We start from the raw sequence: 16164 nt of genomic DNA, 5'->3' as shown, positions 1-16164 counted from the left end.
TGCTCAAAACTTCACAGTTTAGTCTTTTATATGGTAGCTCTCTTCTTTTCTTAATGGCTTCTTAAATAAAGATTTGCCATCCGAGTTGTGTGTTTTCTTGAGATAGATAGCTGTCACTGTGCAGTCAGCTGAAGAATCACTGGAGTCTTGCATTGGGCTAACTGGACTTGAGTTTTCAGCTTTCTTGTCATTGCCATGTTTGCTAGATACAAACGCCAGACAGGTGACCTTTTTGGTGTGAATCCCACCTTCACCCAATAGTAGCTGGGTTGGCTCCAGCAGGCCTGTAACCTCAAAATGGATGGATGGATGGATGGATGGATTGGATAACAAGTTGGATAAATACCACCCAGTGGGTCAGTCTGGATCAATTCTGCTAATTAGCCTTCTATTGATTATTAAACTGACTATTAAAATTTAAACTTAAAACAATGTGTTGAAGTTAAAAAATATCCATCCATAGAATAGACTGTAGATCCGTCATAAAGACATATTTTAGGCACAGAAACAAAAAATGTTGGAGCCAGGGTGAGTGAGAGTTTTTTTTCTATGTAAACCTGGACTGAAGTGCATGAATAGTGACTTTATTTTGCCATCTAGCTATTTGTTTTAAAATCAATTTAAGAAAGAAACTATTGAGTTACACAACAGTGTTAATCTCTTTAAATAGCTTACGATTGCTCTTTATCATGAAAAACAGCTTCAACTACTGTCTGCTGCCACAAGAATTTTCAATACTTCATCCAGGTCATCCTCAGACTTTTACATAGAAGATGCACGTTAATCATCAAAAGACCAAAATCTTCCATTGATCTTTGAATAATTAATGATTTGGACCATCAAAAAAGAATGAAATTTGGCTATTTGATGACAAGCAAATCCTTCCAAACAATTTTAATTGCATGTATGGCTTTATGGTTCAGTGTGAGGAAAGGTTTAGTACTTAAAACTGAATGGCTGAAATGTTGTGTGCAGTGTGTGGTTTTTTCGTTTTGGCAGACTCTATAAAATGAATATGAATAATCTTCAGTTATGCACGTGCCTTACCATGTGCGTAGCTGCTTACAGAATTCAGTAATGTGCTGCTTCTTCTTCTGTTTACAAGTGTATCTCAGCATGTGCTTACATTTGCATTTGAGTGTGTGTGTGTTTGAATGTGTGTGTGTGCGCAGCTGTCCCAGGTGTTCACTATTAATCAGTTATCAGGGCAGTTTATTTGCTGGGTGACAAGTTGCAATTTCCCCCTGATTCTGGGCCTTTTGTCAGGTGGGAATTACATTGAGAACACATGACAAAACACTTCACCTCCTCACTTCATTCCCTCAATATTTCTGCCTCTTTCTAGATGTTGCTAGCACTGACCCCCCCACACCCATGGCATCCCTCTTCCTTTGCTTCCTAATCGACATTCTATTTCCTCCATCATATTTTTTTGGTACCTTCTGCAGTCCCATCTCTTTCTTCCTCCGCTGTATTTATTTTTTCATTAACATCATCATCTTTGGGTTTTAGAAAGGCAGACTGTATAATTAATCACACAGCTTGGATTAATTAATGATGCATGTGCCACGGCCCTCTTGTTTCTCTCACACACGTATGCACACATGCACAGTCACTTCTCAGTCAGGTGGCCTCTATAGTGGTTGATGCTGTATTAATGGTAAATGGTGCATTCCCTGTGAGAGCCCTTCTTGATGGATCTGATGAATGTGACAATAATTAGTAAAGGCAGATGAATAAAATTTCAACTGGCAAGGTTATGTTATCCTGTCTGCAGCTATTGAGTAGGAGGGAGAGGACATTCAAAGATTCAGAACATAGTTTACTTTCATGTATATTATTATTTTCATGCAAGTTATGATGCATCGATTTAACCTTGTGGTAACCTAATGGCAATTTTTCTTTTAGACTGAAAACAAAGGTAGCATACCATCCTCATAGTCAGCATTGTTGCCTCACAACAAGATGGTTCTTGGTTGAAATCCTGTTTAGATGGCGTTCTAATTTGTTTTTTCTCTCCAGGCCCACATATTTTCCTATTAGTTTTTTTTTTAATTCTGCACGTGAACTTGCTAGACTGTCACAAGTTGTGTACTCTGAAAGCAGGGGCACAAGGGAGCATGACCTTGTGAATGACCTCAATGAAAATTATCGGCAAAGGTACTCGTATGTCCACAGTTTGTCACTATTTAATTTAATATGTGCTTTATTTGATTAAAAATGTTTTCAGAACTTCAATACTTTTTTTTTTCGTGGTTAGCTGCATTTAAACTGTTTCATGTCTTTATTGTGCTGCACAGACTTGGCAACATGTATCTCATTTGTTTCATTGTATCCATCTTCCTTCTGACAACAAGATCAACACCAAATTTGATCATAAATGCACTGCTTTATATTTAGGACATTTCTGTAAGCATTTGTAAATTGTGTTTTTAGAGTACATTAATGAAAAGGGAGGTAGTACTCACTTCACACAACTTTTAGTCAATAGTTAATTATTTGAGTTTTCAGGCTTAGAGCGTAAAACAAGTAGTATTACAAACACAGTGGTGTGAAAATGAGATAAAATACATAGAATGCATTCAAACATTAATTGAAAAGAAAGAGGGTCAAATAAGTTTTGAACTTAATAATAAGGAATAATCAAAAACTATTCTGATTCTTAAAGCATATTGTTAACAGATACAAGATAATAGGCTTCTGCTTTGGTTCTGATGACTAAATTTCTGTTATGACATCTGCATAATCCAATGAATGTGATGTTCTACTTTCTAATAGTAGGATTTGTTGTTGGTTTTTTGTAGTCTGGCATCAATTTCCTCCCTGATTATGATACAGACACCTCTTAACATTAGTTCTCTGGAATGTGTCTGACATTATTTTATTCTTTAATTCTTTAGTACAAAGTTAAACTGCAAGTTTAGTTTTTTTTGTTTGAGCTTCAACTGATCTGATCCACGGAAAAATATTCAATATACCAATAGTTTTTTTTTTGTTGTTACATTTTTTTTCTTCATAAATTTCCTGTGGGTTTATTTCTGCTAACTTTCTTAGTCGAAATGCTTTGAGTCTCCCTATAGACCAACCGAGCTGTGTCTGTGGAAGGCAGTGCAGAGACACAAAAGAGCAGCAGTAGAGCCTCAGGACTAATTATTGTTCTCAGTCAAAAGAGAAAAAAAGAGGGATGACAAAGGAGAGTGAGAGAAAGAGAGGTGGAAGCTGTAGTAATTGTTTTCGTCAGAGGCAATGGGGGGGCTTTCTGAGTAATGAAGTTAATTAGCAGAACAAACAAGAGAAGATGACTGGTGGAAAGGAAGGACATACAGTAGATTTGATTTTAATGTATAGCAGCATATCTAAAATAAACAATTTAACTGTTTTCTCTCTGCTGTGGGTAAAGAAGTAATGACACAACTTTTGTTCTTAATTGAATGAATTAAATCTTCCTGCTGCTTATTCCCCTCTGAAGATTATTTACATTTTATTCTGTTTAATATTTCTCAGCCAAAGTTTAATATGTACCATTCACAAAAAATCTTTAAACGTTTTCATATTCATATGGTTATCCTGTTTATTGAGTTAATGTTCAAACCACTATATTTGCAATATTAGTCCACACTATTGTATAGAATGGGGAAAAAGTCAGACAATGCAAAATCATTTGAACATCAAAAAAGTATCAGCTGAGAATTTGTTTGATACGGGAGTTTGGCTTGAACTGATTTTCCACTGACAGACATTATGTTAAACTTAAAAAAGATCATTCATTTTCCATTTAGAATTGACCAAATAAATATTTCATAAACTGTTTTACGATGAAAGGCTGGTAGTTTGACATTAAAAAAAAATGTAACGAGGGTAGCCCTGCTTCTGAGAGTTGGAAATAGTGGAGCCGGATATTAAAATAATCGACCATTTTGTAATACAAGCAGCAAATTTTTACATGCTGTACCTTAGGATCCCCTCTTGTAGGTACCCCTCAAGTCTAAAGACTGCATTTTGTTTATTAACAGCCCATATTATTGAGACTGGGAGAAATAGAGATTAAATATTTTTGTAACAATTGTTTGTATAGCACCCATCATTAGGAATGACTGCCAATTTGGACAGTACTCGTGGCAGACATGCTTTTCTGAAAGAGGGGATCCTGAGGTACAGCATGCCAAATTTGGTGCTTGCAAAATGCACAGTTTGTCTGATATATCAACCTAATCAACTCTGCTAAAAGAACTTCAGCCGTATGTGACCTGAAAAACAATTACAAGCTAAATTAAGTTTTTGTTTTGTTCTAAAAGTGCAAAATGGATTTAGGTAAAAGTTAAAATTCCATCCGGGTGTGTGAAATTTGTTTTGTTTTTACATTCGATTCATACTCTTTGGGAGGTATAAGCTTTACTCTGGATCATTGGGAGGTTTAACCCCCCTATAAGACACCTTATGCTGAGAGCCAAGGAGGAAGACATTACGTTCCATATAAAACATTTGGTATGACCCGTCCACAGATTTTAGCCCAGTACTTCCCTGTCGGTTCCCTGTAGACCAGACTACCACAAGGGCACTGGGCTGGTATTAAGTGTTTCTCTGGTATCACTGTGAAGGAATGTTTTGCTTTTATTAAAAATCAGTTTCAAGTTAAAAAAAAAGCAAAACAGTAGCAGCAATTTTAGTCTTAAAACTTTAAAATATTTGCAGTTTACATATGCTTTGCAATTGATATCCTTTGAGATTTAAGAGTAAAATGTAACAAAATAAATACCTTCTCTTTTTTTTTTATTGCACCCATGCACTGAGTTTAGGAAGCAGTTTTTTTTCTTTCTAAGTAAGGACTATTTTGACCCAGTTTTCAGTGTTAAAGAAAGCAAAAAGTAAATAAAGAATATTTATCAACAATTCAAACAGTAGTAAATCTATGCATCACTTTCTCATGGTGTTGCAACAAAAAGCAACCAGAGCTTTACAGTGCTGAATTATGTGGATTCTAGATTCCCTCCCGATGGCAACCAAACTGTAGCCTGAGGCTGTCAGCATGGCGACATGGTGACAGGTCAGGTAATAGAGCTTGCCACTGACATCAAATGCACAGGAAACACTTTATTACAGGTTAGCTCAGTGTGTGTGCCTAAGAAAGACAGAGTGAGTAGAGTGAAAGAAAACATAGCTCTCGTCAGTGCAAGCATGGTTTCTCTGTCATGTCTCATTTTCAAAAGGCTGTAATTCGGTAATTGTAAAAGGCATGTCGTGCCTATGTGCACGTGTGTGTTTGTAGTATAAAAGTAGACTTTCTGTCTGAAACGTAGCTACATATTCCTGTTTTTTTCCTGCTAATATTGGCGTATTTTTCTTATTTGATCCTTTTTTTTTTGTTAATTTATTTCTTACCTCTAGACTGTGAACATTTTTTCTATACAGTAATGAGTTTTCACATCAAGAACAAAAGTAGCAGGAGAAATTAAAACAAAAAGAAAATGTCATCAGGGCTGTATGGTGGCACTCGTGCTTCACAGTGTGAAGCCCCTGGTTTGAATCCTAGCTGGGATCTTTCTATGTGGAGTTTGCATGATCTCCCTGTGCATGTGTGGGTTTTCTCCAGGAAATCCAGCTTCCTCCCAAAACACCAAAAACAGCATTATAGGTTAATTGGTCATTTGAAGTGTCCCTAAGTGTGCATGTGTGAGTGTGTGTGGGAGGGATCGTGTGCCTTTTGATGAACTGGCGACCTGTCCAGGGTACACCCAACAGAAGCTGGGACAGGCTTCAGCAACCCTGTGACCCCGAAAGCGTTATAGCTGCTTAAGAAAGTAGATGGATGTATGGCATCCTTTCTGCTGTTGGTAAAAAAAAAAGAAAAGTTGAGCTTTTCCTCTCTTTCCTTCATGTGGCCAATCAAGAAATTGAATTAAGCATTTTAAGACATTTTAAGTTTCAAAGAGTAGGTTTTTATTTAGAGGAACAAAACCTTTTTTGCAAAAAAGTTGGCCAGTTTCTGAAATTGCCCATGTATTGCAAAGTTCAAAAGGTTTTATGAAACAGCAAAATATGGTAAGAGAGACAATGTCATGGTTTTCAGGCGAGACAGACCCAGATGCTGGAACTCAGAATGATCAGACGGGTAAGTAACTTGGTAAGTGAGTTTAATCACAGGAAAAGTTGAAGAGAATAAATCCTTTGACAGGAGGGAATCCGGACGTGGCTCGTGGCGAGGCTGGAGGGAACACCGCGGCTGGAGGACTCCGAGCTCGGTTCAGGACGGCAGATGAGTGACGGCAGACTTCCACACAGGTGACCTTCGTTTGGGTAAATCCTGAGACAGAGAGGCAGAACATGAGAGCGAGGCAGGACAGAGACATGGGACTTGAGCAGGCTGACCAGGCGTAGTCACCGTTAGGAGTTAACGAACTGGCGTCGATGAATGGGTTGGATCTCCTTAAGAATAGGCAGGTTGATGAGATGAAGTGGTCACAGCTGGAGGAAGTCAGGAGCAGAGCTGAGGGGGCGGGGCTGACCGAGGCACCGTGACAGTACCCCCCCCCCTAACGACCGCCGCTGGGCGGTCGAGGCCGACGATCCGTGTGGGCGCGGTAGAAATCGGAAATGAGGGAATGGTCCAAAATGAGGGAACGGGAGATCCAAGATCGTTCCTCAGGACCATAACCCTCCCAGTCCACCAAGAACTGATAACCGCGCCCCCGGCGCCGGACATCCAAAACACGGCTGACAGTAAACGCCGTCGATGAGCCGGGCGGGTGGTGGGGAAGCGGAAGGCGGGCACAATTCACTGTCCATAACAGGCTTGATCTGAGAAACGTGAAAGGACGGATGGACTTTGAGGGCTGCCGGAAGGTGAAGACGGACACATGAGGGGTTGATAATGCGATCTATGGTGAAAGGTCCAATAAAACGTGGAGCCAGCTTGCGGGACGTGGCCTGGATCGGAATATTTTTAGAAGATAACCATACTCTCTGGCCCGGTTGGTAGTCGGGGCTTGCCACCCTGTGGCGGTTGGCAGTACGGCAGTTATCTTCCTTGGAGCGACGGAGGGCCTCTTGAGTCTGGCGCCAAATGAGTTGGCAGCGTTGAAGGTGGTCTTGGACAGATGGAACGGTGAGATCTAGTTCATGGGATGGAAACAGAGGAGGTAAATAACCCAGAGATGCTTCAAACGGTGACACACCCGTGGCAGAGGAGGGATGTGTGTTGTGGGCGTATTCGATCCAGACCAAGTATTTAGACCAGTCAGAGTTGTTCTGGGCGGCTAGGCAGCGGAGCGCAGCTTCCAGCTCCTGATTGGCCCGTTCTGCTTGTCCGTTCGATTGGGGATGATACCCAGAAGTAAGGCTGACGGTGGCACCTAAGGCAGAACAGAAAGCCTTCCAGACTTGAGAAATGAATTGTGGTCCGCGGTCGGACACAATGTCTGCAGGGATACCGTGGTGTCTGAAGACGTGATTTACCAGGACCTCTGCTGTTTCAGTGGCTGTGGGTAGCTGAGGGAGAGGAATAAAGTGGACAAACTTGGAGAATCGGTCGATTACGGTGAGAATGACTGAGTTACCCTGAGACACGGGAAGGCCCGTGACGAAGTCAATGGAGATGTGGGACCAGGGACGGTTCGGCGTGGGCAGAGGCTGCAATAACCCCGAAGGTGGAGAGTTGGAAGCTTTAGAACGAGCGCAGGTAGAGCAGGCGGCGATGTATTCTCTGACGTCCTTATTCATGGAGGGCCAGAAGAAGCGTCTTCGTATTAGATGGAGTGTACGAGTGACTCCTCCATGACAGGCGATGCGAGAGGTATGAGCCCAGGTGATGACTGCCGACCTTACAGATGCGGGGACATAGAGAGTGCCGTTAGGAGGAGTGGGGTGATCGGGTTCCTCACCTTGCGCCTGAATAACTTTGGTTTCGATGTCCCAGATGAGATTGCCGATGATGCAGGTTTCAGGGAGAATGCTGGTGGTAGTCTTGGAGTGTTCGGTGTCACAGAATTGGCGTGAGAGGGCGTCCGGTTTGATATTTCTACTGCCGGGTCTGTAAGTGATGGAGAAGTTAAAGCGGTCAAAAAACAAACACCAGCGGGCTTGGCGGGAGTTGAGCCGTTTGGCAGAGCGCAGGTATTCCAGATTTTTATGGTCTGTCCATACTATGAAAGGTTGAGCCGCTCCCTCCAGCCAATGACGCCACTCTTCGAGAGCCAGTTTTATTGCCAGGAGCTCCCGATTGCCCACATCATAGTTGCGTTCCGCCGGTGATAATTTCTTTGAGAAGAAAGCACACGGTTTTAGCTTTCCGGATGTTTCTTCACGTTGGGATAAGACAGCTCCAACCCCGGAGTCTGAGGCGTCAACCTCCACCACAAATTGCCTGGAAACATCTGGTTGAATGAGGATGGGGGCTGACACAAACAGTTTCTTAAGATTACTGAAAGCGGCTTGAGCCGTGGAGTCCCAGAGAAAGGGTTTAGCAGTGGATGTGAGACGTGTGAGAGGCGCGGCGATAGCACTGTAATTTCGAATAAAACGGCGATAGAAATTGGCAAAGCCAAGGAACTGCTGAAGCTTTTTACGTGACGTGGGGGATTCCCATTGGGAAACAGCGGTGATCTTGGCAGGATCAGGTCGAATACTGCCAGCTTCAAAAATGTACCCGAGGAAAGGGATGCTGGTAGTGTGGAACTGGCATTTTTCGGCCTTTACGAACAACTGGTTTTCGGCTAACCTCTGAAGGACAAGGCGCACATGGTTCTGGTGGTTCTTGGGATCTTTGGAGTAGATCAAAATGTCGTCTAGATACACGAATACAAACTGATTTAGAAAATCTCTGAGGACGTCGTTGACCAAGCGTTGAAAAGTGGCAGGAGCGTTGGTTAGCCCAAACGGCATCACAAGATATTCGAAATGGCCTAGCGGAGTATTAAATGCAGTTTTCCATTCGTCGCCTTCTCTCATACGCACGAGGTGGTAGGCATTGCGAAGGTCGAGTTTAGAGAATATGCGTGCCTCCTGAATGGAATCAAAGACCGAGCTGATGAGTGGGAGAGAATATTTATCTTTAATAGTTATTTGGTTAAGTTCGCGGTAATCTATACAAGGTCTGAGTGATTTGTCTTTCTTCTCGACGAAGAAAAATCCGGCCCCGGCCGGGGAAGAGGAGGGACGAATGTGACCCTGAGCTAGGGCTTCCTGAATGTAAAGCTCCATAGCTTTCTTTTCGGGACCCGAAAGGTTAAACAATCTTCCCTTGGGCAGGGTGGCGCCCTCGAGAAGGTTGATGGCACAATCATAAGGTCTGTGCGGTGGTAAGGAAGAAGCCTTCGATTTACTGAACACGTGCTTTAAATCATGATAAAGGTCCGGAATATTGGAAAGGTCAATAATTTCGGGTTCACTGCTCGAGGTCGTGGAAACGGAGGATAAGGCAGATTGGAGACAGTGACCCATGCAAAAATCACTCCACCCCCTGATAGTAAAACGGCACCAATCGAGATGAGGATTATGGAGTTTAAGCCACGCGAATCCCAATACGACAGGAGTCTGGGGTGTGCGAGTGACAAAGAACTGAATGAACTCGCGGTGATTCCCCGAGGTAATAAGCATAACCGGCTTGGTGCGATGGGAAATAATGGACAGATGCTGTCCCCCCAACCCAGCAGCATGGACCGGAGAGGGGAGTTGTTCAGTGGGTAACGCTAAGCGCTCAACGATACTCTGATCTATTAAATTCTGTTCTGCGCCTGAATCGACCAGCGCCTGAAAGTCAAGAATTCGGGATTCGTGACATAACTTGACCGGAACAAACAAGAAATTATTATGAGTGGGACAATCCCCCCGCGACCGGTCTCTTAACGGGGGGTTCTGGAGTTTAAACGGCGGGAGCATTGATTAATCTGATGGTCTAATTCTCCACAATAGAAACACGCACCTTCGTTGCGACGTCTAAGCCGCTCCTCGGCGGTGATTTTTGAATGCCCGATCTGCATAGGCTCTTCTGGGATGGTGCGAGGAGTATCAGACCGAAGAGTGGTGTTACAGTCCATGGGAGTGACGAGGGGGGTTAGCGTAGTAGTCTTCCTGGTCACATGACTCCGACTCCCGTTACGTTCCTGTAGCCTGATGTCGGAACGTAAGGCGGCAGCCGCTAGTTCCTCGAAAGTGTTAGCCTCCGGCTGGGTACATAGATGATCTTTGATAGCTTCGTTGAGGGACTGGTAAAAGACCCCTCGGAGAGCTGGATCCGACCATCCAGCCTCCACAGCCAGGATGCGGAAGTCTATGATATGCTCACTAACGGAGCGGTTTCGTTGTCGGAGTGAAAGGAGCTTGCGTGCTGCTTCGTCTTGCTTACGGGGCTGATCGAACACCAACTTAAATTCATTAATGAATCGTTCAAAAGGTAAGTATGTATGTATTGTAGCGCTTTACTGCGAAGAGAGTTGATGACTAGCGTGATCTTACTGTGATCGGAGTAGTAGTATCGTGGAGCTTGTTGGAAGAGTAACTGGCACTGGAGGAGAAAGCCCCCGCATGCTTCCGTGTTGCCGTGGAAAGGTTCCGGTTGGAGACGGAAATTTTCAGGAGTCGTGACGGCGGCGGAAGAGGGGTTGTTGCCGGAAGTCGCGGCCGGAACTGTAGGAGCAGAAACGGAGGCTTGACTGGTGATTTCTGTTAATGTTTGTGACATACCATCGAGGCGCCAAAAAAGTTCCTGTTGAGCCGATGCTATTTGGGATAGCGCGTCAGCTTGGCGTCCCAGGATGATTCCTTGTTGGCTCACGGCGTAGCGTAGACCATCTGAGTCAGCTGGGTCTGGGTTTTGGCCAGTTCGTTCTGTCATGGTTTTCAGGCGAGACAGACCCAGATGCTGGAACTCAGAATGATCAGACGGGTAAGTAACTTGGTAAGTGAGTTTAATCACAGGAAAAGTTGAAGAGAATAAATCCTTTGACAGGAGGGAATCCGGACGTGGCTCGTGGCGAGGCTGGAGGGAACACCGCGGCTGGAGGACTCCGAGCTCGGTTCAGGACGGCAGATGAGTGACGGCAGACTTCCACACAGGTGACCTTCGTTTGGGTAAATCCTGAGACAGAGAGGCAGAACATGAGAGCAAGGCAGGACAGAGACATGGGACTTGAGCAGGCTGACCAGGCGTAGTCACCGTTAGGAGTTAACGAACTGGCGTCGATGAATGGGTTGGATCTCCTTAAGAATAGGCAGGTTGATGAGATGAAGTGGTCACAGCTGGAGGAAGTCAGGAGCAGAGCTGAGGGGGCGGGGCTGACCGAGGCACCGTGACAGACAAGTTCTTACAAACAACTCATGTGACTAATCTAGTTTCCTTTCAAGGTTTTTCTTCACAGTGTCATCTTGAGCCCCAAGTATTTATTTTGTGTCAGTGTCTTTGCTAAGAGATGTGGTTTCTATGTAAGAAAGAATAAAAACCTGAAATTGGTCCACAACAAGCAATGCGGTTTCACCAAAACAAAACAACTGAAATTATGACATTACATACATACAGTCTGTTGCAGGAACTCATCCACTCATTGTCCACTTTTGACATCAGGACCTTTTATGTTCTCTGTCTTTGCTCTTTCTATAAGACATTTTAAGATATCGATTTCAGGTCGATTGTAAGGTAGCAGGCAAGAAAACAGAAAAGAATCAAGTCGAAATTTTTGTTGCTTCATATTTCTTATTTTAGTTGCTTTTCCAGTTGTTTCGCATTTCCTCTCTAAATTCAAACTACCGAATGTGATCTTTGTCAGCATCTCCATTGACCTTTATGATCTAACTTAAACAAATCTGCCTTGTTTCGACTGAGAATGTGATTAAACTGAAAATAAGGATATGAAGAAAGTAAAACAGTGCACTTTAAGCAATCTGTCCTGCAGTGGCACCAAAGCAGGATGAGCTCAGTGGCTTTTTATGCCACCAGGCCCTCCAGTGACTCTCTGGTCTTACATCGTGAACCACAAGTTGTTTCCTAAAATACACCTCCTTATCAGAGATGTTTCCTTTTTGGGTAACCACTCAAAGGCTTTTTATTTGAATGAGGGAGTGTGTTTTGGGAAAATGTATGTATAGTATATGTTGTCAGTTTGGGTTTGTTTGGTTTGGGATGCCAGGTTGTCTGGTCTGGGTGTGTTTGATTCGGTCGTCAGGCAGTGCCTTTGGACTAATGTGCTGTAAAAGACTATCACCTGGGATATGTGATAGCTTATCAAAGTCTGAGCAGCCCTTCTGTTGCAGAATCACACACCAGCACACACACTTCTTACCTACCACTAGATGAGAGTGTTTTTGGTGTGTAGACCTTATGTGTCTTTGTCTGCCTCTGTGTGCGTGTGTATATCTTTAGTCGTCAAGGGAACCATGCTTGGAAGGACAGTTTGACGTTTCGCTTGGCATCATGGGACGTGGCTGTCACCTGGCGATGCTGCCACCACGGAGATAACCTTCAGGGTGACAGCCAAGACAAAGACACACATACACATACTCAGAGGAATGTATACAGACTAACACACACACACACAGGAACGCAAATACATGCATGAGTGCTTAAACACAGAACAGACTCCTCCTGCAGAGCTAAACACAGTCATAGAGATTTATATAAGTGGTAATAAATAAAATAAATAAACAACTGTCACAATTTTTTTGAGTGAAATTAGAACCTAAGGTAAAGGCAATTTAAAAGTCAGTTCCTCTAAGAAAGCGTGTGTATAAGCAAACGTTTTCCTCAAATGTTTTTCCCTCATTGTTAAGGCAGTATAACTTATGACAAAAGATTAGAAAAACTGTTTGCCAACTTTTAAACTAAATAACTCTTAAATTAGGCCAAATTAGGAAATTTAAACTTAAGTGACTATTACTTTTTCAAGTAAGTATTTGTTATGGAAACTGATATACATTTTTTCCCATCTTTTCTGTAATTTCAAAAACAACCATAACAGAAAGAAATTCCATACTTTTTTCTTTTAACCAACCAAATAATTAAATCCTTTAATTTCAATCCCATTTACTTGAACACCAACTATTCATTGTCGGATTTTTATTAGTTATCCAATGCCCTTTATCCATTGTTGGCATTTATCAGAAAACATCTTGGTTTTCTCTCCAGAAATGGATTCTTCCTGTTTTATATCTGCATTAGTGTTGGGTATCGTTATGGTTTTAACGGTACTACCACTCTTATTGTTACTGCTTATCGATCCGGTATTTTAACGATACTCTTATCGATACTTTTTGAGGACAAAAAATAAATAAATAAATAAATAATAAATTAAGAACATAAAGTGTTTTATTTCCTCACTATGCAACAACACTGTTTTTTTTAATAAAGACTAAACATTGTACATTTTTCCAACTTGAAAAATAAAATACATGAAAAAATAAGTTGTTAAACTCTTCACTCTTCACTTCACTAAAATAAAATACAGTTGCATAGGGCAACATGGTGGAGTATCCAGGTAGATTGCAGAAAGCTGCACGTTCCTCTTTTTTTTGTTTATTTTTTTGAAAGTTCTGCATATGGTGCGTGATTTGAACTATAATAAACACAATCATCTTTGCTAATAATTTACTTTTTCTGCAAGTCCTGTGTTCAAACTTCAAGGGCTTCTTGGGGAATTTCCTTGTATTTGAAGGGGGGTCTAAGGGCAGGGATGTCCAGTTTAGTTTAGTCTGCTTAGTTAGTTCAATTTAGTATTTTCCTATTGAATTTTATGTATTCATGATCCTTTAGATTTTATGTTTACCTTTTTCAATTACCGATACGAAGCCCATCGAGACGACTGTTGTCATTTGTGACAGGGGGACCGGGGAATTTTTGTGTTCGGCGGCGGGAGGGGGGGAGGGGGGGTTGTTGCGGGGTGCGGTGAACTCCTGCTGCTTCATCAGCAGCGCGGTGATCAAAAATCCCCCACCGTCACAGCTAGTTTATTTCTTGTGGAACACAAAAAAAGAAAAAAAAAATGCGACTACCGAAACTGCAGTCTTGAAGAATGTTGCCCCGGGGCTCGTTCAATACCGGGGCTCGGTCCCCATCCCTAATCTGCATAGGCAAAATGCGGAAGGTGGAAGTTACATGGGAGAACAGAATATTGTGGCATGTCTGCCATGTGCTGTTGCTTCATTGCAGAGTAAAATCTGTGAACATTGGCAACTTACATATATTTACTTTATTGCATAGTGTGTCGTAAATAGGTTAAAGGAAAGGATTCCTGTGTAGACCAAGTATTTATAATGATTGCATTTCCATAACCAGTTGCGTGTATCTGATTACTCACAGCAAATTAACAAGCTCGATGGATGCAGAGGCAATCAAAAAGTTTTAGCCTGTGCATTCAGGTTGCAAAGAAAATAGATGAAAATTGCGAAGAAGTGAGTGATATTGTTTATTTCTGGAATACAATCCAGACTGGACTATAGACATATATTCGGGAGAATCTCTAACCTCTTCCATTCCATTCTGAATGGCGATTAAAAAAAGCCTGAAGCGACACATTGGCCTGAGTTGACTCTGCCCACCTCAACAAAACTCCCAAAACAGCAGTGTTGTGGGACGAAGTAAAGCTGACGACCTATTGGAGTAACCCATGGGTCCACTCAGCTGCCAACCAAAAAAATACAGCCCTAACTTCAGTTCAGTTCTAAAAGACTGATAGACCAATCAAAAAAGAATCGTCTCTCCAATAGTCAATATTTATTTTTTAGATGCAAAATCTGACTTCTTAACATGGTAGTCAATGGTAAACAGCTCCCTTTTGCAAATTGCCTCCCGTGTTTTTTTTTTGCAGAACTGCAGCATTTTGTAAAGATACTAGCTTGCATCTAACTCTGTAATATAAGGTTCGGACTTTGAATGACCATGAAATCCAAATGTGCCAATGCAGTTTCTTTTTATTTTATTTTACCATCCTTATTTTGCTTTTTTACCACGGAACTGACTTCTAATGTGTTTACAATATGAAAAATACTGAAGCAGACACTCTTCTCCTGTCACCAGAGTGAGTGCATGTGTCATTTTTGCTATAATAAGATTTGTTTGGTGTTTACTGATTTTCAACCCTATTTCTTGCAAAACCTAAGTACTGCCAAGGTTAGATTAAATTTTCTGTCATGTTTACATTTAAAAAACTAATAAAATGTTTTAAATGTTTAAAAAAATAGTCAGAGATGCAGAAAAAGCAGCTTTTGTTCAGTCTGGGTAGATTTGGAACTTCTGTGACCTTGAACACACCAAATTTAGTAACGATACTTTTCAAGAAATGTTTTTTTAATGAAAATGTTATTAAATGATTGCTTTGTGGTAATTTGCTTGTTAATTAATTGTTCTTCTTAAACTCTCTGTTCTCCCATTTAAAAGTATGATTTTTAGCTGAGGAATGATCAGTTTTTAGAGGTTACAAATAATTTGGGAACACTGGAATTCTCAAATTTAAAGAAACAGAAGCAATGTTTAGTGGTTGTTACTCGAGCTTTGGATTATCACTTAGGTGGCGATCTGGTTTGATCCACCAATAAAGACAAACTATTCGCTAATCAAACCATGATTCTCACTATTTCAAATTTTACGTTTGAATGGCTGCTATATGTGCATCTTTCTAGGGGATGAATGAAAATTAAATTGTTTTATCACCATTACTTTTACCTTTATTTTGAACAGGAGATTATAATTAACAGAATAAAACTACCGTAGTATAAATACAAAGATTTTGAAAGAAAGAAACTATATTTGTCACACTCAAATGTTTTTCTGTCAACTCCCTGATTTGTATTTTAGCTGACTACAGTTCAAGCAGATGAATGATAAGAATACAGTAAACGAAGACACAACAACACAAAAACAAAAATGACACTACCAAAAGTCAACATACACTCAGAGTCCTTTCATCTAAACTGATATTGTTTTCAACAGACATGTTTTATGAACTGTCTTTTTACATCTTTAGAGTAAATTGATCACAAGATTTTCATATTCCTAAATTCATATCATCATGTTTTTTTCTAATTTTCTACTATATTCTTTTATATTTTATATAATATTCTTTAGAACAAATTCGTTGTTGTTTTTTTCGCAGTCTTAGCAGTCTCAGATTTTGCAAATATTTGTATTTTCTGGAACAGATCGGAAAATCTTAGTACTCAAATACTTGTTTGTAGTGAGACCAT

At 41.3% G+C, this 16164-nt stretch overlaps 3 long non-coding RNA genes across 5 annotated transcripts in view; 1 reads left to right on the top strand and 2 right to left on the bottom strand.

The window, feature by feature from the left end:
- The window catches only part of LOC101162358 (uncharacterized), a 176778-nt gene that overhangs the window by 61448 nt on the left and 99166 nt on the right, over positions 1-16164 (top strand). The window lies entirely within an intron of this gene.
- The window catches only part of LOC144991898 (uncharacterized), a 96589-nt gene that overhangs the window by 21819 nt on the left and 58606 nt on the right, over positions 1-16164 (bottom strand). The gene's annotated exons all lie outside the window — the stretch shown is intronic.
- LOC105353956 (uncharacterized) lies at positions 10885-11759 on the bottom strand. The gene is made up of 2 exons (XR_908660.3): positions 11150-11759; positions 10885-11071 (listed from the first exon to the last, which is right to left on the bottom strand). It is a non-coding gene; the product is annotated as an uncharacterized LOC105353956 (long non-coding RNA).

Source organism: Oryzias latipes, chromosome 4 (assembly GCF_053564925.1).
Source record: "Oryzias latipes strain Hd-rR chromosome 4, Olatipes_Hd-rR_3.1".
Classification (NCBI taxonomy): domain Eukaryota; kingdom Metazoa; phylum Chordata; class Actinopteri; order Beloniformes; family Adrianichthyidae; genus Oryzias; species Oryzias latipes.
The sequence above is the reverse complement of the archived record's forward strand: the minus strand, read 5'-3'. Positions and strand labels throughout refer to the sequence as shown.